The 22,692-nt window shown below is 42.7% G+C and overlaps 1 pseudogene; it reads left to right on the plus strand.

Moving 5' to 3' along the window:
- The first annotated feature begins 16,180 nt into the window (after positions 1–16,180).
- LOC131754914 (serine palmitoyltransferase 1 pseudogene) lies at positions 16,181–19,573 on the plus strand (annotated as a pseudogene).
- Positions 19,574–22,692: the final 3,119 nt, after the last annotated feature.

Below are 22,692 nucleotides of genomic sequence, written 5' to 3' on the forward strand. Positions count from 1 at the left end.
CTCTAGAGCGCAGTCTTTGTGGTGCATGGGCTTAGTTGCTCTGCGGCATGTGGGATCTTCCCAGACCAGCAATCAAATCCGTGTCCCCTGCATTGGCAGATGGGTTCTTAACTACTGCACCACCAGGGAAGTCCCCATAATGCCTTTAAAAAAATTTTCATTTTATTGGAGAACAGTTGATTTACAATGTTGTGTTAATTTCTGCTGTACAGCAAAGTGATTCAGTTATATATAAAAATAATATATATATTCTTTTTCATATTCTCTCCAATTATGGTTTATCACAGGATACTGACTATAGTTACCTGTGCTCTACAGTAGGACCCCGTTGTTTACCCATCCTGTATATAATAGTTTGCATCTGCTGACCCCAAACTCCTAGTCCATCCCTCCCCCACCCCCCCACCTCCTTGGCAACCACAAGTCTGTTCTCTATGTCTGTGAGTCTGTTTCTGTCTCGTAGATAAGTTCATTTGTGTTATATTTTAGATTCCACACATAAGTGACATCTGATGCCTTTTTAAAAATGAGTTCTTTCATTGTTTTCCCTAGAAGTACAATGATGTCTTTTAAAAATATAATACTTTTGCCTCCTTTCTAGTGGAGTTTCTCCTTCTTTCTAATTCTCACCTTATAATATATTCAATGTCCAGAAAACTATGTTCTATGTTCAGTGTCCAGATAACACTAATGAACTTATCAGGCATAAATAGTGGCCTTATTTCTGATTTCAGTGGGAATGCTACTTGAGTTTTAGATAGATTTTGCCTGTTGATATAAAACCACCATTCTTTATCATGTTAACCATCTATTGTTTTTTAAATTTCTGTTTTGCTAAGAATTTTAATCTATAATATTGAATTATATCTAAAACCTTTTAAAGCATCTATTGAAATATTTGTTTTCTTATTTGACCCTTTGAAGTGATAGATTGATATTGTAGTAATAGATATTAAACTCCATATTTCATTAGAATGTTCTTTTGATACACTTTAACTCAATTTGCCAATATTTTAGGATTTTATACGTATCTATACGTATGCAACCTCTGTCAAATTTAGTATCAGAGTATTTTAGCTACTGAAAGTGAATAAAAAACTTTTAATATTTTCTTGTGCTGTATAACATAGTCATGATCATTTCCTTGAAACTATAAAACATTACCTGAAAATTTATTAATGTATATTTGTTGGCCTTTTAAAAAACCAACTTTTAATTTAAGAACAGTTGCATATGTACAAAAAAATGTCCACGATAACACAGTGTTCCCATACACCCCACACTCAGCTTTCCCTGTTGTTACCATCTTACATGGATTGGTACACTTGTTACAATTAACGAACCAATATCTAGACTTTACTGTTGACTAAACTCCATTCTTGATTCCGACTTCCTCGGATTCTCCCTAGTGTCCTTTTCGGTCCCAGGATCCCATCCTGGACGCCACGTTACATTGAGTCATCATGGTTCCTCAGGCTCCTCTCGGCTCTGGCAGGTGCTCAGACTTTCCTTGCTTTCGATCACCTTGGCAGTCTGGGCGTGTGTTCTGTTGAGTGTCCCTCTGTTGGGATTTGCCTGAACTTGTTCTCATGGTTAGACGAGGTTTATGGCTTGGGGGGAGGAGGGCCGCAGAGGTAATACACACTTGTCATCACCTCGTATCAAGGCTATGCACCGTCCACATGACTCACCACTGTTGGTGTTGACCTGACTGAGGCCCTGTGGCCCAGGTTCTGCCCTCTAAAGCTACCCCACCCCTTCCATTCCTCAGTCCTTGGAAGGTGGTCACCCCGCGCAGCCCACACTTACGGGGAGGGGAGTTACAGTTCATCTCCTTGAGGGCAAAGCATCCACATCATTTATTTAGAATTCTTCCACATGGGAGATTTGTCTCTTCACCCCCATTTATTTATTTATTCAATTATCTATTTATATCAGGATGGAATCACAGATATTGATAATTTATACTTGGGTTATGATCCAGCAGGACTTTGTTTATTTTGTTGTTCCAGTTTGGGGACATTGGGAGAGATTTCAGCGGGCTCCTGTGTCGCAAGAACTTGTGGGTCATCTCTTTTTTTTTTCTGATCATTCCCTTACTTTCTGGCTTATTAGATGCTCCAGGCTCATCTTGTTCGAGAATTAGCCATTTTTCTAAGGAACCCTGATTCCTTTTATTGGAGAATATTAGAAACAAAAATCTGGGTTTTGTGCCGTTTTTGAGGTAATTTTTATGACAAATATTTTGAATCTTTTCTCAAGTTGATTTTGATGATTTAAATTTTTTTTGGAAAGCCATCATTTTTTGTCCCCTGACATTTTAAATTTAAGCACCATACACTTGTATAAAACATTAAAAAATTATTTTTTAAATGTTTATTCTATATCATTTCTAGCTGTTATAAAAATCAGCTCTCAGAATTGTTTAGCAATTCTACTGATTTCTTTTCAGTTCATTAACTTTTGTTTTGGTCTTTACTATTTCCTTCCTCCTGCTTCCTTGGAACTGCACTTTTTCAACATTTTAAGTTTATAACTTTTTAAAAGTAAATGCTTAGTTCACATAGATTTTATTCTTTCTCTCTTAATAGTTAGCACTTAAAGAAATAAAATTTTCTTTTAAATACAGCTTTGAGTACATACCCCGACAGCCCCACACTAAAATAACAGATATTTTAGAAAATTTACTTTTGTTTACCCTTTAACCAAGAGTTATTTGTGGGGGCATTTTAATGTCTTTGGAAGGAAGGATTTTATTTGAGCTCTTATTAATGTCTGATTTTTTTCCCTAACTTAAGATGAGGTCTTTTTCGGTAATAATTCTGTGGATACATGTAAATAAGTTATCTTCTCTTTGCAGTGCCCACAGAATAAGAATGAATGAATGAATTCACATTTATATTATTTATATTGGTTCTGATGTACTGGATCTGTTTTACACTGAAAGTCCTATGTCCTACTCCATTTCTTTTTTTTAATCCAATGTTCTTTTTATTTTGATCTCCTTTCCTGTACACATGTTGAGGATAGGCTATTTGTCTCTTGAAGATTTCATGACTCTCTTTTATTATAGATTATCTCTTAAATTGATATAAATGTTCCTCATTGTCACATTCAATTCATTTTTGTCTTGAATTCTGGTCTGGTGTTAATTGTGCTCTGATTTCTTTTTTATATATGTTTTCCCGACTGATTTTCATTCATCCTTTTAGATTTGACTTGACTGCCTAATTTTATTTTTTGTCTGTCTTTTGTAAGCAGCACACAGTGTGATATTATTAACCCAGTTTGAGAGTTTTGGTCCTTTACAGGTAGGGGGATTTGCTTGATTAAATATATGGTTGCGAAGAGTATGTTTCAGTTATCTTCAGCCACGTTCTTCTCCCCGACCCTCCATCCTCCTCCCCCTCTTCCTCCTTCTTATGAAGTCCACTTCCTGGTGGGGGCAGCAGCTCAGCTCTCTTGTTTGGGCAGCAACAGCGGTGGAGGGTCTGGGTCTGCGGCTCCAGCGTTCACGGTTAGGGCGTCTGTGCACCAAGTGGGGCGCTAAGACCTTCACAGGGGCTGACCCTCAGTCCCTCAGGCACTGTTCCCGGCTGCTGAGTCGCGTGCCTGACTGTCTAGCTGGACCCCGGATAGCCTTTAACAAATTCCTTTCCGATTTAGACCTGCCAGTGGAGCTCTCTTCTTACAATTAAGAACCTGGATGACAGCAGGAGCAAAAAAGTCCGAGCTTGTGACCCATGGCATGTAGACGGACCAGTGGGGAAGTGCGCTTCCCGCTAGCTACCAGTGCCAGGGGCCCCAGCAGGCACAGTGGCGCCAGAATGTGCCAGGTATGAGGGTGTGGGTGCCTCTGCTCTGGCACCCTGGAGACGTGGTCACAGCACCTTTCCTCCTGGGTTATCTGGGTGAGAATCTCTTGTGAGGCTGAGTACAGAGGCCATCGCTGCCCATCACTAGTCCCTTAAAAATATAATACAGAAACACCAATGACACGTTCACATTTCAAATGTAAACATTCAAATCGAGTTGCTTTTCACTTAAGTCCTTCGGGCTTCAATGAACTTGTGTTACCACCTGGTGAGCAAAGGGTGAGGGTCTCTCTACAAAATGTCGGGATTGGCATGAGAACATTTTCCTGGGGACAGTCACCCAGGTGCACTAGAGTTGGGGGCTGGCTGCCCATTTCAGGTTGGTGCAAAAACACCTACTTTCCTGAACAGGGCAGCTAGCAGTCTCTTTGGAATGATCTCTCATGTTCTGGTACAGAGGGCAGAATATGTGGTGTGTTCTCTGAGAATCTGCTTTCAAATCCATTCCCATATTTGCTGTAGGTAGAGGAAATTTTCCCAGACATCAACATATGGTGTTTGGTGCTGTTGCCAGTTTTGGTCTCTGGTTTTCTCAGATCATGCAATTCCGGGGGCACCATTGTGCTTTGTATTGGTTTCTTATGGCTGCTCTAACAAATGACCGCAAAACAAAGTGTCTGAAAAGAACACACATTTTTAATCTTATAGTTCTGTAGGTCGGGGGTCTGACACAGGTCTTACTGGGCTAAAATCCAGGTGTTGGCAGAACTTCATTTGTTTCTGGAAAATCCTTGCCTCTTCCAGCCTCCAGAATCTCCTCACGTCCCTAGGGTCATGGCCCTTTCCTCCGTTCTCAAAGCTCGCAACTGTGAACTGAGTCCTTCTCATCTTGCCATCTGTGTGGTTCTCTCTTCTGATCACCTCCTCCACTTTTGACCCTTGTGATTACATGGGACCCACCTGGATAACCCAGCATAATCTCTCTGTCTCAGAGTCAGCTGATTAGCAACCTTAATTCCCTTTGCCATGTGACCTAACATATTCACAAGGTTCTGGGATTAGGATGTGGAAGTCTTGGGGTCCCTTATTCTTCCACATACGTAGTGTTTCATGCCGTTGTGAAACATGGCAGCCCTGCTGGAGTTGGGAGGAGGTATCTTGATTATGGCTACCATGTTACCGTATAAATGGAGAATTTCCTAATTTGATTTTGAAGTGGAGCAATTATTTGGGACTGTAGAGTCCCACCAACTGCAGTGCTCCAAGCCGCCACACTGAGGCTCCTAGCTGCAATGTCATTTGCTTGGGAGTGGAATTTGTATAGGAGACTTCATCATGGACCCACAGAAGATGGTTTATGTATGTAAGAGCCAGAGGTGTCTGTCCTTTTCTAGGACAGGTAGACAGCTCACTTCACACCCGTCTTTTAATTTTTTAAAAATTTAAAAATAATGTTAAGCTTACGGAAAAGTTGCAAAATAGTACAACGAGTTCCCGTATACCTGTCATCTGGCATGCTCTCTTTCATAGCCACAGTACAATTATGAAAACTAAGAAACTAACGTTGGTACATTACTATTAGCTAAATTTTACTCTAGATTTCACCATTTTTCTACTAATGTCCTATTCTGTTCAGGATTGAACCCAGAATCCACGCGCATGTAGTTGTCATAACTCTTTAATCTATTCAGTCTGTGACAGAGCCTCAGTTTTTCCTTGTCTTTATGCTCTTGACATGTTTGAAGAGAAGGTCAGGTATTTTATACAATGACCCTCAATTTGGGGGTCTGATCTTTTCTTATGACTAAACTGAAGTTATGCATTTTGAAGAATACCACGCCCAACTTTTAACCTGAATTGACCTCCCACAAGTTGCATGCCCTTTGGATTATCTCTCAACCTTTTGCCTCTAGGAGAACTTAATTGTTCTTAACCTTCCCAATTCAGATGACCTTTTCCTCCAATGTATTGGGTTGGCCAAAAAGTTCCTTCGGTTGTTAGGTAAAAATAAAAGACACATTTTTCATTTTCACCAACAACTTTATTGAACAACATATTCACTGTTTTGTTCCACTACTTTCTGCCATTTTTCAGACAACTTCATAATTCCATCTTCCCTAAACTTTTTATGTTTTTGAGCCAAGAACGGTTCCAGGTACCTTTTACAGTCTTCCAGGGAATTGAAATTTTTTCCAATAAGAGAATTTTGTAAAGCAATAAATGGAAATCCAAAGGTGCAATGTCTGGTGAAGACAGCAGATGAATCAGAACTTCCCAGTCAAGCTGTAACAGTTTTTGCCTAGTCATCAAGGAAACATGCAGTCTTGCAGTATCCTGATGGAAGATTATGCGTTTTCTGTTGACTAATTCCAGACACTTTTTGTTGAGTGCTGTTTTCAGTTGGTCTAATTGGGAGCAGTACTCGTTGGATTAATTGTTTGTTTTTTCCGGAAGGAGCTCATAATAGAGGACTCCTTTCCAATCCCACCATATACACAACATCACCTTCTTTGTATGAAGACCGGCCTTTGGTGTGGTTGGTGGTGGTTCCTTTCGCTTGCCCCGCAATCTCTTCCATGCCACATTATTGTACCGTATCCACTTTTTATTGCCCGTCACAAGTTGTTTTAAAAATGGAACATTTTTGTTACATTTAAGTAGAGAATCACATGTGGAAATACGGTCAAGAGGGTTTTTTTTAGCTTAACTTTTGTGGAACCCAAACATCAAAGCGATTCACATAACCAAGCTGGTGCAAATGATTTTCAGTGCTGGATTTGGATATCTTGAGTGTGTTGGCTCTCTCCCACGTGGTATAATGTTGATCGTTCTCAAAGAATGTCTCGATTTGATCGCTATCAACTTCAACTGGTCTACCTGACCATGGAGAATCGTCCAGCAAGAAATCTCCAGCATGAAACTTCGCAAACCACTTTTGACACATTTGATCAGTCATAGCACCTTCTCCATACACTGCACAAATCGCAAATCTTTTTTTGCATTTCAGTTTCATTTTTACCTTTTTTGAAATAATAAAGCATAATACGCCGAAAACGTTCCCTTTTTCCTTCCATCTTCAATACTAAAGTGGCTACACAAAAGTTCACCAATTTTGATGAGTTTTTTTTTAATGCACTCTGATATGACAGCTGTCATAATGCAATCTAACAAAATTGTTTCGAATGAAGTTAAAGACATCTAAGCGCTACTAGAGCCATCTTACGGGAAACACCGAACGAATTTTGGGCCACCCCAACGTTTCATTGACACATGCACATGGCTGGACTGCCATTCAGAACTTCACATCTAAGACTATAACCCCTGGAGGTACCTTTTCTACACGGATACTTGATGTTTTCACTCATTGTAAACCTGATACTTTTTCCTCATTCTGACCTGGTGTCACACCTTTCCATTTCCTCCTCCGGCTTCTCTCCAAAGGTTAGTTTGCAGATGACATGAGATGATGGAGGTGGAGCGAGGCACTGAGCCAGCAGGTGATCCCTGGGTGTGAGTTAGTGTTGGGAATACCAGCCTCTTTCTGGCTTTGCTTCTCTCCTTGTCAGTCAATCTCTTAATCATCTATCACCCATGCTATCATAGGCAAAGAATTGACTTTTTCCTGCCGTTCTCATTTTCCCTGGGTGAATTCAGTTCTTTTGTTTTCTGTTCATACTATGCAAAAAAAGTAATCTTGCTAACTGACTCTGCTGAAATCATAAATAAACTACCTTATCTCAGCTGAGGTCTAATACCACAAGCCTCTTCTTTACCTATTTTTAGGTAGTTTCCCTTGCTCAAGTCCCTAAATGGGATCCCTTTGCTACACATCCCACCAAAAGGTCAAGTAGCATCTCCAACCTTGCTTTTAAAAAAAAAAAAAAAAAATTTATTAAGGTATAGTTGATTTACAATGTTGTGTTAGTTTCTGCTATACAGCAAAGTGAATCAGTTATACATATATCCAGTCTTTTTTAGATTCTTTTCTCATATAGGCCATTACAGAGTATTGCCTAGTCCCCTGTGCTCTACAGTAGGTCCTTATGAGTTACCTATTTTACGTATAGTAGTGTGTAGAGGTCAGTCCCAGTCCTCCAAAGCTTGCTTGCAAAATTCTTCTTCTCCAGCTCACAGTTTATCTGGGTCCTTCCTTCTCACTGTTTTGAAGAGAAGGTGCCCACAAGTGCTCTGTCCCACTCTGTCAACCTTCTCTGGGGCTTTCCCCACATCAGCAATCTTTCCTCCTCTGTCTCTTGCAGGTCCGTTCTCTGCTCTTCCCTGCAAACTTCCTCTTGATAACAAAGATGCTAACATCTCCTCTATTACAGAGAGGGCCTCTAGCCTGCCTTACCCACCTCCCTTCTCATCAAGTTCTCAAAAGAATGAAGTCATGCTCTGCCACCAGGTCCACATTCCCTTCAGTTCTTACATTAAAATGACTCCCTCCCCTCTCCATGCCACCGGAACTCTTCAACCTGATTGCTGCATGCAATAAACTTTTAAATTCTGCTTGGGATGGCTGTGGTGTCTGTCACGATTCACCAGACGTTCCTTCCAGAGGCTCACTCCTCCCCTGATTCCTATGGCAGTGCAGTATTGGGTAATTTCTCAGCTCTCACTGTTCATCCTCTGCTTCCATTGGAAGCCCAGATTCCATGTCTTCAATTTTAACGGCACCCATGGTTCTCCTCTCTTCTCCCTCCATCTCTCCCTGGGTCCCCGTATTGCTTTCTGTGGCTTTGACCATTGCTTCGATGTGGGACTAAGAATCTGTACTTTAAGTCCTGGCTCTGTCCTGAGATCCCCACTCTTAGCTGCAAACCTAACGATCCCAAATGCAGTCACATCATCTTCCATTTTCCCCTCCTGTTCTTCCTGCAGAAAGAAGCTGAGCACAGGACAGTGTTCCAGACTTTTTATGAGACATTCCTTCTACCACTAACCCAGTGGTGAAGGGAGCTTTGAAGTCCTCATCTTTTCTAGCATTTTTGCAGCATTTTGCTCAATTTTTCTTCTTTGTGTCCCTTTCCTTGTCTTTTTGTTTTCCTTTTTCATGCAGGAGCCCCCTGGTTTCCATTCTCAGTCCCCTCCCTTCTCATGCTACATCATCCTGGTTCCTTTGTACAATATCAAGTTCCAGTAAAGCTCCCCCAAACTGTAGCTCTGATGCAAACCTCTCTACTGTGCTCCAGACCTGTGGAGTGGTTGCTCCCTTTAGACAGACCACAAGCATCTCAGACTCAAGAAGTCCAATGGAATTAATTTTGTTTCCCTTTAAAACTTTCCTCCTCCAGATTCCATGGGTCAGAGAATGCAGTAAATCCAGAAAATAGGAGTTATCCGAAAGTTCTCCCTTGCACTCACCCCCAACAAAGGAGTAGATAGCTCCCTCTTAGCATCTCTCCCATCTGTCCTCTCCTATTTGCCTCTGGAGACATTGCCTTAGTTCAGGGTCTCATCCCAGTAGCCTCCTAATTGGTCCATGCACTCCAGTTCTTCTCTGCCTTCTAGCCCAAGCATTCTGCAAATACCAGAAGAGATAGTTCTAAAATGTGAATTCTGTCCAGTCCCTCCCCTGACTAAAAATCTCTCCGTCTCCTTCAGGGTAAAATCGACATTTCTTAGCACATGTGTATTAGTTAGCTATTGCCACAATAGTGCTTCATAACAAAATGTCACGAACCATAGTGGCTTGCAAGGACAATCATTTGTTTTAATGTTTGTGCATCTGCAGGTCAGTTGTGGTTCAGCTGTTTTACTGGGCACCCCAGCTTCAGGTTGCAGGTCAGTTTGGCTTCATGTCTAGTGCACATGGGTTGAAAGAGAAATGGACACTTGGTGATGGTTCTTCATGCAGAAGATAACTAGAACATGGAGACATGAGGTGCCTTGAGGCTGTGGCCTGCCATGGGTATGCTGTCACTTCTGTTCACCTTCTGTTGGCTTAGAAAAGTGCACATTGTGGAGTCCATCATCAGTGGGGCAGGAGCACATCCTCTGCCCATGCTCGTGGGTGGTCTGCAGCCCCAGGGAGTGGGCAGGGATGTAGAACTGAAATACAGAGAGAACACGAAGAGCTGCAAGCAGTGATAGCACACATGGCCTTGGACAAATCTGTCTGCTCTCTGCCTCCTCACCCAGGTCCATCTCTCTCTGGTCTCAGTATTCTTTCTTCACGCCAGATCCAGCTTCCCCAAACTGCTGTCTGCATCCTGGACCAGTCATCTGCTCTCTTCCCTCCGTGCTTTACACACACTCTTTCTTCTGCAGGGAAAGATTATCCCTCTACTACACCTGAGAGCTCCATTTGACTCCTTAGACCCACCACTGGCATCTCTACCTCCGAAATCATCCTTACTTTCCAGGCCAGATTAGGTTCTCATAACCTGTGGTTCTGTCATCCCAGTTTTACCACTCTCTGCACACTTTGTGTGTGGGGGGATATTTTATTCTTCTTATTTCGTCTCTTCTAGCAGGTTGTAAACCCCTTGAATTCAGGGTGTTTATTCTCAGCTCCTCGTATGGAACCGGGTCTGTTCTGTACGCTCAGTGAATATTTGTTGAATAAATGAATGGATATGTGTTTGGATGGCTGCTTCTGAGCATCATTTCATTGTCTAGTTCATGTTATGAAATCCTGCGACATTATCCTATCAGATTTTAAAAGAGCTTAAAAAATCACGTATATGCAATGACATTTACAGAACGATGATTCTTCTCTATCCATCTTTTGTGATCGTCCTTGCTTGGTCTAATAGCTAAGTGAATTTAGATTAGAATATTGTTTTTTTCCTCACCTTTTGGATCAACTTGATATATTTTCTTTCAGCAACATCTATATTGGATGGTGATTACATTGCAGCCTTGTTTTTCTTGGATTTTGCTTCAGGCACAAAGTAACAATATTTCACCTGTAAACAATGAGCTCAAAATAGATTTTTTTATTGCAGATTAATTCAAATATCACCCATTTCTGACTTAGTATACTTGGGAATCTGAGTGTGGTTTATTTTAATATTCTGAAAAGTGAAGTCAGTAAACTTCCTTAATCTAATCCCATCTAGTTCTGAGTTGCATAAACTTTGATCGATCAAACTCTGAAATTTGTTTATGTCCAAATGAAGGACTTATGGAATGTAAAATTTTAAAAAATGCTACAACAAATACATGGACTTTGAATTTGACCAAAAATCTGAGCAACATTAGCAATTCATTAATTCACGTTAAACTAGAAATTTAAATTTGTATTTGTCAGATATAAAAGAGCCACAGTACATCCAGATTTTTTTTTTCTTACACTTTATTCATTCAACCACATTTTTGTAGTATTGGCTTTCTGTTAGGCACAAAGACTAAATCCTATGATAAGCCTTCTCTCCTATGCTTTTACTGAGATGCCTGGTGGATTCCCACACTGTGAGCTCCCTCTCACTGTAATGAGTAATAAACACAACTTGTTTAGTTACAGATGTGTCTCTGCTGACTATTGGCTGGAATGTACTTACAGCACTTAACTGACCCCCCCCACACACACACCAAATAATAGTGCTTTAAATCATAAGGGTTTGTTTTATCAGGACAAGTTTGGTGGGGGGTGGTCCAGGCTGGTGTGAGAGTGTCTGCATGTCCTCAGGTCCAGTCTCCTCCTGCTTGGCCACTCTCAGAATGTGGCTCCTATCATTGTATGCAAATCATGATCCAAGAGGCTGCTGGAGTTCCAGCCATCATGTCTGCATCCTATGTAGCAGGGATGGAAATAGGGAGAAGAGAAAAAGGGGTGCCTCTCCTACTTGTGGAACCCCTTCTGAGCAAACAAATCTCCCGTGGGGCAGGAACTGTCTGAGCACAGGGATACAGCATGGGGAAAACAAAGTCGTTGCTCCCATGGCACCTCTGTTCTGTAAACACACTAAGACATTGCTCTTTCATCTGTGACTGTGCCAACAGGGATGGCTCAGGAGGACAAGTGAGGTTGGAGTCACCGTGAACCCACAGGGTGGGCATGGACCCTCACAAGATGGGCTTGTGATTGGTATTGATCAGTAATATGGTCAGATCCAGGCTCCTCTGGACCTCTGGACCCCACATTCCTTCTCCTCCATCTTTTCTTGTTCATTCTGAACCAGGCAAGAGGAATAGAGGGTAATAGGATGGGGGTGTAATTTTGGATAACGTGTCCTTGGAAAGCCTGGAGAAAGTGACGTTTAGAGTGAGGGCCTGAAGGACAGGAAGGAATAAGCCTTGTGGGTGGCTGAGAAGAGTATTCCAGGCTGAGTGCACAGCTGTGCAAAGGCCCTGAGGTCAGCACTTGATTGACATACAGAGAACAGGAAGGAGGACAGTGTGGCTGGAACAGAGTTCAAGAGGCTGGTGGTGGGAGCTGAGGTCTGGGGGTTAGATCACACCGGGCCTTGGGGCTGGTACAAGGGCTTCAAGTGAGATGGGAGACTTTGGGGGGTGTGTGTGGGACATGATCTGATTGTATCCCTTTGCGGTGTCTTTGTTTAGCACACTTCCTGACACATAAAATATTTGGTAAAGCCTGTATGGAACTTTGAGATTGATTTACATTTTCTCAATTATGGATGAAGAATTGATTTGGTTATTCCAGAACAGAATACTTTTCGAGTAAAAAGGTATTATTTTTCTGTATTGAGACTTTGAGAGTCTGAGATCATCCTCATCACTGGAGTGTGTGTGTCGCCTTGGAAGGCTGGTCCCAAGTGACAAGCCACAAGGGGAGACCACATGTTCACACGTGTTCACACGTATTCACATGGAGAACACCGAGACTGACCACCGTGATTTCAGAGGTCAGTGACTGTTATGGAGTCATGCTTTCCTAGTCTCTGTTCTTCGCTTTTGGGTTTTCTCCTTTATTCAGATCACCCCACCTCCCCGCAAAAGATGAAGATGAAAAAGAAGACGAAACTGATAGTGTGGAATAGAGAATATAAGACTGCACTTCCACTCAACACGACCCAGTCCCATCTGGGCTTTGCTCCGGCAGATCTGAGACCAACTTTGTGTCCGTTCCCCAGCCCAGTAGGCCTTCTCAGACAAGTGAGAGTCTGTCTTGAAAGCTGGAGGTTTGAGGGCTCCAATCTTTCTGGACCGAGGAGCTTGGCATTGCAGTGAGATGCAGGCTGCCCCGCGCCAGGATGCAGCCCCTGTGGGGAGGGGCGGCCAGGTTTGCACACAGAGGAGAATGCCAGTCTCTGGCCCAGATGAGTCATGCAGAGCCATTTAGCGGTTGCGAAGTGTGGTCCTGGGTCCATTAATGTTGAGAAACAGCAATTAGTGTGGAGGCAAATTAGAATAGCAGCCACGGTGCTGATCATGAAGCAAATGCAAAAGCTCAAGAGGAAAGCATTGGGCTTCCCTGGTGGCTCAGTGGTTGGGAGTCCGTCTGCCGATGCAGAGGACGCGGGTTCGTGCCCCGGTCCGGGAAGATCCCACATGCCGCGGAGCGGCTGGGCCCGTGAGCCATGGCCGCTGAGCCTGCGCGTCCGGAGCCTGTGCTCCGCAACGGGAGAAAAAAAAAGAAAGAGAAAAGCATTTTTTCTGAGTGTCTCAAAGAATTCCACCCTTTAATTCTCTGCTCTCCCAGTGCCAGGGAGAGTGACAGCTCATTGACAGACATCCGAGGACCACGTGCGGTGGAACAGAAACCTCCAGCCTGACAGGGAGCAGACGTAAGGCCTCGGCTGTGTGTCCTGATGGGAAGGTGGCCGTGGAGACTCAGACCCGAATTCCCCAAGCATCACGGATGTTGCCTGATCCGGGGGTTTGGACCCTCAGATCTTTTTTTTTTTTTTTTTTTGTGGTACGCGGGCCTCTCACTGTTGTGGCCTCTCCCATTGCGGAGCACAGGCTCCGAACGCGCAGGCTCAGCGGCCACGGCTCACGGGCCCAGTCGCTCCGCGGCATGTGGGATCTTCCCGGACCGGGGCACGAACCCGTGTCCCCTGCATCGGCAGGCGGATTCTCAACCACTGCGACACCAGGGAAGCCCCCCTCAGATCTTTTTGAAGAGAACATGTGCAGAGAAGGAAAAGGTTTATGGATATATCCTGGTTTGAACGGGGACACTGGGCTGCATTCATCTCATTCCACGCCCTGTCCTAGCACCTGGCTCAGAACCATAAATATGACAGGTGTGCAATACACATGCATTAAACTTTAAAATTTGCTTTAAAAAATTTATATCCATACCATACCCTTCTGATTAAGATTGGAAACAACTATTTGTCAAAATGGACTATATTTTCAGGAATGCATTGTTTTTGACGCTGTATGAGACAGGATTGTTCCACTGAAGGAATCTGTCATGTAGCATATGTTCCAATTTGTCAATGTTCCCAAGGTGTCTGTCTTGGTCACTGCTAACAGCTGACCTTGGCAGGCCTGCTGGCTACTTGATGTTTGCATCTGCATGCTCACCGGGGCCAGAGGGGAGGAGGGCACTGTGGGCACACTTCCAGCTGGCACAGGAATCTTAGTATTAAAAGATGAGCAATTCACACCTCATCAAAGAACACCAGGCAAATGCATCCTGGGCTGTTGTCCCTGTGGCTTTAACGCCAGTATGAGCCACGTGGAGATGCACAAGCCGTAGGGGGCTGACCTCTGCTCAGAGCTTTGGCAACTGTTTAGTAGTTTTGAACTCCATTCAACACTGGAATGAAAATGCTTCCTGTGTCCTGAAAATGTAAACGAGATGATATGATTTATCTGGATTTGAGGAAGGATACCAAATTTAAATTGTATAAGCATTTTAAGGCAGCAGGCTACCTACAATATATGAATGTGCATATGTAGAATCTTTATGTATATTGTATTAGCGTTCTATGCTGAGTGATAAATTTTCACAAACTTAGGGGCTTAAAACAAAGCCCCATTATTTCTCCCAGTTCCTTAGCTGAGAAATCTGGGCGGGCTCGGCTGGGTTCTCTGCTCAGCACCTCACAGACGCTAATCAAGGAGTTGTCCCAAGGAGACTCTTATCTGGGGGGTTGGCGGAGGGAGACGTTTCCAGGCTCCCTCAGGTGGTGGCTGAATTCAGTTCCTTGCAGTCATAGGACTAAAGTCCCCCTTTCCTTGCTTGATGTTGGCCAGGGGTTTCTGTGTGCTCCTGGGGTCCCCTCACTTGCTCTCTGGTCCTTGCACATGGCCCCTCTTTTAAAATATTAATTTTAAATTAATTTAAAATATGAATAGAAAGGATCAAGAGATACTTGCCATTGAGAAAAAGGTTGTTAGTCACAGTTCCTTTGGGGAGGGGGCATGTCACTCCACAGGTGGGCCACATGGGGAAGCACCCAGGTTGTCCAAAAGGCAGAGGGTGTTAGGGCAAGTGTGATCAGGGGACTTTATTGTGGTTTCTAAGGGAAGAAATAGGAGAGGCAGGGTAAGCAGGCTTAGGATTGGCTAGATTGAATAATTGCAGGGCTCTGGGGCATGGGGCTGTCCCTAGTTATCTGGTACCCAGCTCTGGAGTGATTAGGGCAGGTAGACAGTGACAGAGAGTATTAGAACCAGGTAGAAAATGTGGGTGGGGTGTGGGCTCTGGATCTGTTGGTCTGCATTTGAAAGGTGCTCTCCAGGTGAATTGTTCACTGTCTTTAGAAATTACACAGCTCTGGGAGGGGCCATCCCACCAGAAGCAACAAGGCCCCATAGGTCCAAGCATAAACCTGAAGGAAACAAAAAACATAGTTAATACAGCCCCATCCATGTTCAGAGCTAGCAACTATATGTGGAATCCTCATGCTTTGATTCTCTCTGACTTCTCCTTTGGCCATCAGCCAGAGAAAACTCTGTGCTGTTCAGGACTCAAATATTAGATTAGATCTGCCTGGGTAACCCCTCTTCTGATGAACTGGAAGTCAACTGATAACGAACCTTAATTGCATCAGCAAGATCCCTTTTTGTACTGTTACATACCATAATCATGGATGGGATATCTCATTACATTCTTAGTCCTGGGGATTAAGGTGGGAAATCTTAGGGCAGCATCTTAGAATTCTCCCATTTATATACATTTGAATGTGGTATTTGGTCTTTTCATCTTCATCATCTACACAAAGCCCCTTGGTTATGAAATTCACTGGAAACTTCTTTGAATACGTCTCATCAACTGACTTTTGGAATGACATCATCAGAAGTGGAAGCCGTATAAATGATTGGATTTCTGAATTCCCCACTAGCTGTCCAAAGGACTGGGGCACACCCAGCCCTGGGGAAGTGGACGGTTTGTGTAGATTTTTGGTCTGAGGCCTGAGCGGGGCTGGCCAGGTGACGCCCGGACCCTCCATGTCCCTGGCTGGGAAGTCTCACAGGCGCACATTTTTCCCAGCGGCGGAATGTACGGAGGCGGGCGGGAGCCGGAGTCGGGGGTCTCGGTTTTTTGCACTCCTGAGAGCTCGGAGCCCTCTCCAGGTCCTGCCCGGGTACAGGAGAGAGGCTAGTCAAAAACGAGAGTTGGGACTGAAGGTAAAACGGAGTGATGGAAGGAAAGTGGAAAATGTCAGTCTGGAGAAGTCCTAGGGAAGACAGGTTCTCGGAACTGTGGAGCAGGGAACAGGGGAAAGAGCTGTAATACGTTGGACTTGGTTTTTGTTCGGACGTAGGGTTAGTAAGGAAGCCGAATGATTTAGGTATGTGAAATAGTTTGTCACTCTTCTGCATACGTCCCATTTTCTGTCTTGTAAAGATACAACTATTTTAGTAAATTTTTAAAGAAAGACTAGTTGGGAGCTTTTTTGAAAGGCCAGCTATTTCAGGTAGGTAAGATAATATGAAATTTTTAAATGGCCGTCTCTCACTTGTCTGAGAAGGCCTACTGGGCTGGGGAACGGACACAAAGTTGGTCTCAGATCTGCCGGAGCAAAGCCCAGATGGGACTGGGTCGTGTTGAGTGGAAGTGCAGTCTTATATTCTCTATTCCACACTATCGGTTTCGTCTTCTTTTTCATCTTCATTCAAATGAATGTTCATTCATTTGACATTTAGTGAGTGTCCATGTGCTGTGCAATAGAACTCTGCATGTCCTCTGAGCTGTTCAGTACAGAAGCCACTAACTACATGTGGTTCTTGAGCACTTGAAACGTGGCTAGTGCAACTGAGGGGCTGAATTTTCCATTCAATTTAATTTAGATGTGTGTTTAAGTAGTTGAATGGTGCTAGTGGCTACAGTAGTGGACAGCAGAGATCTAGACGCTGGGAATAGTGCAGTGAGCGAACAGGTAAAAGTCCCTGTGCTTACAGAGCTTACATTCATTTAAAGCGAATCTCAGTTTTCTTTTCATAATTTTCTGAAAACTTAATATTGCACTTACTGGCAAGGGTGATGATGCGAGGTGTATCATTGTAAAACCCATCAGGACGTTTTGAAAAAAAAAAAACAAACAGTTAAGAGAGCAAGTAGGGCTTAGGTGACGTCCACCCTTAGGTAGATTACAGTGACTAAGATGAGCCACTAAAATGTAAGATCTTTTTTTTTTTTTTAGAAATGAGTAATTTCTACTATGTATTGTTGCTGCCTTTTTGCAGACTGCCCTCTTACTATGTAACGTCTCATACCCTGGTATTGACCATGAGTGAGAAGTCCTCCTGGATGTACCATTTCCAAGGGAAGAAAAGAAGCCACATTTGTGATTTTTATTAATTCAGTAACATTTAAACTTTTCTTAGGGTGATTTCTCTGTGGAGTGGAATGTTTAACTCGTGACTTGGACTTACATTTGTCAACTATAGTCTGATTATTGGTGAAAAAGCAAAAGGATTTTTTTAGTAGACTCCTCATTCTTAACTGAATTACATTCAGGAGGGATCAGCAAATTTTTAAAATAGTCTTAGATTTCTGGTTTTGCTTCTAATTTCTGTGCACTGTGTATGCAGAATTTGAGGAGTCTTGTTGTGTACCCAAACGTATGCAACATGTATGTAGTTTTAAAGTTATCTGTGCAATGACCTGAAAGTTTGTATATGAAATTGCCAGCAGTTTCCCTGTCCTCACCTTCTGAACTTTTTTAACTACTGTGAATCATTTCTTTCTGTCTAATGTTTGAAAATTCTTTGTATTTCCATTTCTAAATACATTTTAAAAATGACTTTCCAATGACAACCTATTGGAATACAGCACCCCATAACGGACTGATGGGGGCTTAGTTATTATCTGGAATCTTCTACATGCACTTAGTGTGTTTAGCTGTGTAAAACATGAAAGTCAGCCTGGCCCTTTTCCTGGAAATGTACAGTTGAAAAGAAAACTTGATGTGGATAATTTCTTTAAGGTTCCTGCTTATCATCTTATTTTGGAAGGAATTTTAATACTCTGGTTAATCAGACTTCTTTTCTCTAAAACATACAAGCTACAAGAACAATTTCTGATCTTACAGTCAAGGAAAAGGAAGAACTGATTGCAGCTTGGCAACCAGAACCTCCTGTTTCTCCTGTCTCAGGAGACCTTCCTGCTCTCCACTCTAGCATCGTTTCAGACCCTCCAAAAGCCATAACATTGTGGTGAATGGAAAAGAAGGTATAAACTTTGCCTCATTCAATTTTCTTGGATTGTTGAATAACCCTAGGCTCAAGGCAGCAGCTTTGGCATCTCTAAAGAAGTGTGGTGTGGGAACTTGTGGACCTAGAGGATTTTATGGCCCATTTGATGTGCACTTGGATTTGGAAGACGGCCTGGCAGAATTCATGGAGACGGAAGCAGCCATTATACACTCATATGGATTTGCCATGATAGCCAGTGCTACTCCTGCTTACTCTAAGAGAGCGGACATTGTGTCTGTAGATAAAGCTGCCTGCTTTGCTATTCAGAAGGGATTACAGGCATCACGTAGTGACAGTAAGCTATTCAACCATAATGGTAGGATGGCCTGGAACAACCGCTAAAAGAACAAGAGACTGAGGATCAAAAGAATCCTCGCAAGGCTCGTGTAACTCGACGACGTTTCATTGTAGTCGACGGGTTGTACGTGAATACTGGAAGGATCTGCCCTCTTCCAGAACTGGTTCAGTTAAAGTACAAATATAAAGCAAGGGTCTTTCTGGAGGAAAGCTTTTCGGTTGGAGTCCTGGGGGAGCGTGGCTGAGGAGTCACTGAGCATTTTGGAATCAATATTGATCATGCTGATCGTATCAATGCCAACACGTAGAATTCACTTGCTTTTGTTGGGGGTTTCTGCTGTGGCAGGTCTTCCGTAACTGACCATCTGTGACTTTCCGGCCAGCGCTACTTCTCTTCAGCCTCATTACCCCTGCCCTGTTAGCTGCTGCTGCAACTGAGACCCTCAGCAGCATGGAAGAAAATCCAGGAAAAGTGCAAATGAATCCATAAAGCTTTTCAAGGCATTTCTGGATTAAAAGTGGTGGGTGAGTTCATTTCTCCGGCATTTCACCTCCTGCTGGAAGAGAGCTCTGGGTGTCGAGAAGGAGAGGTTAAACTACTTCAGGAAATTGTAACTCAGTGCACGGACAGAGGCATTACTCGAACTCAGGAGCGCTGCCTGGAGAAAGAAGAGAAGCATCTCCCTCCTCCGCGCATCAGGGCTGTGGTCACAGGGGAGCGAACAGAAGAGGGACTGGAGAAAGCTGTGTCCACGATCAGCAAGGTGGCCCAGACCGTGCTGCCTGAGCCTGGGGCCTGGTGGCCGCTCACCGCGCACCACGCAGACAGACCTCCGAGTCACTGCAGGGCGAGCCAGAGGGGGCCGGCGGGTACCAGATGCGGTGTCACTAGATGAGAAGGATGCTGGTTACTTAAAGGAAAACACATCCAAAAGCCCAAGTAATGACAGCATATAACTGATACTTAAATTCTGCTATTTTGTACTATTTAAATGTTTTATTTTTTTAAATTTTTTTGTGGTACGCGGGCCTCTCACTGTTGTGGCCTCTCCCGTTGCGGAGCACAGGCTCCGGACGCGCAGGCTCAGTGGCCACGGCTCACGGGCTTAGTTGCTCCGCGGCATGTGGGATCCTCCCGGACCGGGGCACGAACCCGTGTCCCCTGCATCGGCAGGTGGACTCCCAACCACTGCGCCACCAGGGAAGGCCTAAATGTTTTATTAATACTGTCTTTTTATATTCTTCTTTTTGTTGTCATTGTTTAAAACTGGAGCTTCCGTTTATCTTCTTTCCCTTCTAATGGTAAAGATTGTGAGCACTCCTTAACATCTCATAGAAAATTGTCCTCAACACTAAAGCTTAGAGGCACTTTGGCATATATGATACAAAAGGTATTGAAGATCTAATTCAACCATATCTTTTTCAGTCTTCGTCATGTGAAGCTCAATCGTGGTTAATATATAGAGGAATACTTTCTGTGTGATTATTATAAACTTTTCATTATAGTATATTGAATCCTAGAATTTTTATATACACTAAATACTGATGTTGCACCATTTATAACAGTGAATCTTAGCATCCTTGACCAGAGAAGAGTCATTATACTTCCTAAGTGAGTAACAATTTAAATCAAATACTATTTTATTTTAGTAAGTTGACCTTTACATTCATTATGTGTTGACTTCTAATCTGTTTTTGGAGGAGGATTATTGTGATGATCCTAAAATAGAAATCATGCCCTTGATATTTTAGAATATCTTGAATGTATTCTTTTTTGTATAGTGGGTTTCCTAGGGAGGTATAACTACAGTCTTTTTCTAAGCTAAAGAAAATGAGACCTTTATTTCTTTTCAGCTTATGAATTCCAGATATCTAAAAAAGATGTGAAAGCACCAAAAGTAATTTTTCTTCTTTTTTTTTTTTTTTTGCGGTACGCGGGCCTCTCACTGTTGTGGCCCCTCCCGTTGCGGAGCACAGGCTCCGGACGCGCAGGCTCAGCGGCCACGGCTCACGGGCCCAGCCGCTCCGCGGCACGTGGGATCCTCCCGGACCGGGGCACGAACCTGTGTGCCCTGCATCGGCAGGCGGACTCTCAACCACTGCGCCACCAAGGAAGCCCTAAAAATAAAATTTTTAAGCTGTGTTTTAACTATCTGTTTTTCCCTTAGCAAACCAAGTTGGGTGGTATAAATACCTGTGATATGTGCCACAAGATAGTACATAAATATTACACTATTACTCCATCTCTTATTAAAGGGAAAGGAATAAAATTATATTAAAAATGTCATTTTATAATATATGTTCATATTAACAAATGGTCTTCAACATCTTTTTAAATATATGTTTTTAAATGTTTAGTTTCTGTTTTTCTTGAGGTATTTTGTACATATGGGCCTTGTGATTGCTACTGCTTTAAAGGATACAGTACTCTTTGGGGGATGCATCTGCTTTCTTTTGTTTTTAATGAAATAAACCTACATTCCTGATTTTAAAAAAAACAAAAACAAACAAACAAAAAACAAAGAAGGATTGGGGCACTGCTTTTGCTTATAGCATCCTTTTCCTCTTCCCCAGGACACTTTGCCAACCTCTGTACATCCATGGAGGCTCACTGTGGAATCTCATACAAGTCAGCTCTATGTGCACTTTCCCCACTTTTATTTCCATTAACCCCTATCTCTCTGTTGTTCATTCCTTCCTCAATCAACTTGTAATTTTCCAAGTTGGACATTGGGTGAGGTAAGAAACTCTTATCCAATTAGGTGAATGAATGGGAAAAAATCCCCCTATTCTGGCAGTATTTAATTGTTGTAGGATTATTGGCAGAGGTTTACTCGTAGGATTTTAGTAGGCAGATCCTTTAAATCAGTGTATCCCAAATGATGACAGACTCCTGGGGTCAGAGAAGGTAGTAAAGGAGGTCTCTGAACTATTAACAGATCTTTCCAGTGAATAAGACACATTTGCTTGGATAGCAGCATGGAAATCATGTAAATGTGGAGTTTCATTATCGGCTTGAATGATAGCAATTTGACGTGCTTAAACTTTTTTCTAAGGAGATTGAGGACTTGGTATTTATCTTTGATAAATATAAATGAGAAGACAATTTTTCCTTACTTAGTAAAGTTTTGCTTAAAGCCTTCTTACAAATGGGAGCATATGAAGTTCCCTAGATGGTGAGAAGGTTTAGAACCTGATGGGGAAAGTCCCCTCTGCACAGAGTCGGCCTTAGATGTTCCAGAAAAATGTTCCTGGAAAACATTCTCATTCTTTGGACTCTCCATACTTCCAAAGACTTGATTATGTTGAAGCTGCTAGAGATGGAGACTTCGGTGCAAGCCTAGAAAACTGGTAGTAACAACTAGCAATTCATTAAGGTCTTTCCGGCTTCAATTATCAGCTGTCTTCACATGCCTTTTACAGAAGCTTCCATGGTCTGTTACTTCTGTTAGTCCTTTCGGCAAGAGGCAGTGTTTTGAACGTACCAAGTGTGTCTGGATGGTAGATATATTTCTTTAAATCTTTAGCAGGAGTGTTTGTCTCATTAACATTTGAGCAGCATCGACAGGTGTCTTCAAGGTCCAAGCCATTATTTATGCTACAGTTGATCACTGTCCTAACACAAAAGGACACATTTAATTGATTTAAGGTAGTTTCCCATAGTTTAGCCTGTTCCACATCTTAATATGGGAACCTCCTTCATCGAAAGGTCTGTGACATGGCTACGCCACGCTCTTCCAAGGTAGGCAGTGCGTCAGTTACAGAAGGGTACCTCTTGCTTACCCCTTCATGGATCTCAGATGTAAACCCAGTGATTCCTTCCCTGACGTATATGATTTTTACACTATTCTAAGTTATGTTACTGTAAATTATTTTAGTTTGAAGTCTTAGGAGATTATTTATTAACTTCCCTTTCTTTCCTGCCTGCCTGAATTAGGGACCAGCTAAGAAATAATGTAGGTGTCAAGCCACTAGGGATAAAACTTTATTACCAATAACATTTTTTCCCCTAAAA

The sequence above is a fragment of the Kogia breviceps genome, chromosome 4 (assembly GCF_026419965.1).
Source record: "Kogia breviceps isolate mKogBre1 chromosome 4, mKogBre1 haplotype 1, whole genome shotgun sequence".
NCBI classification, from domain to species: Eukaryota; Metazoa; Chordata; class Mammalia; order Artiodactyla; family Physeteridae; genus Kogia; species Kogia breviceps.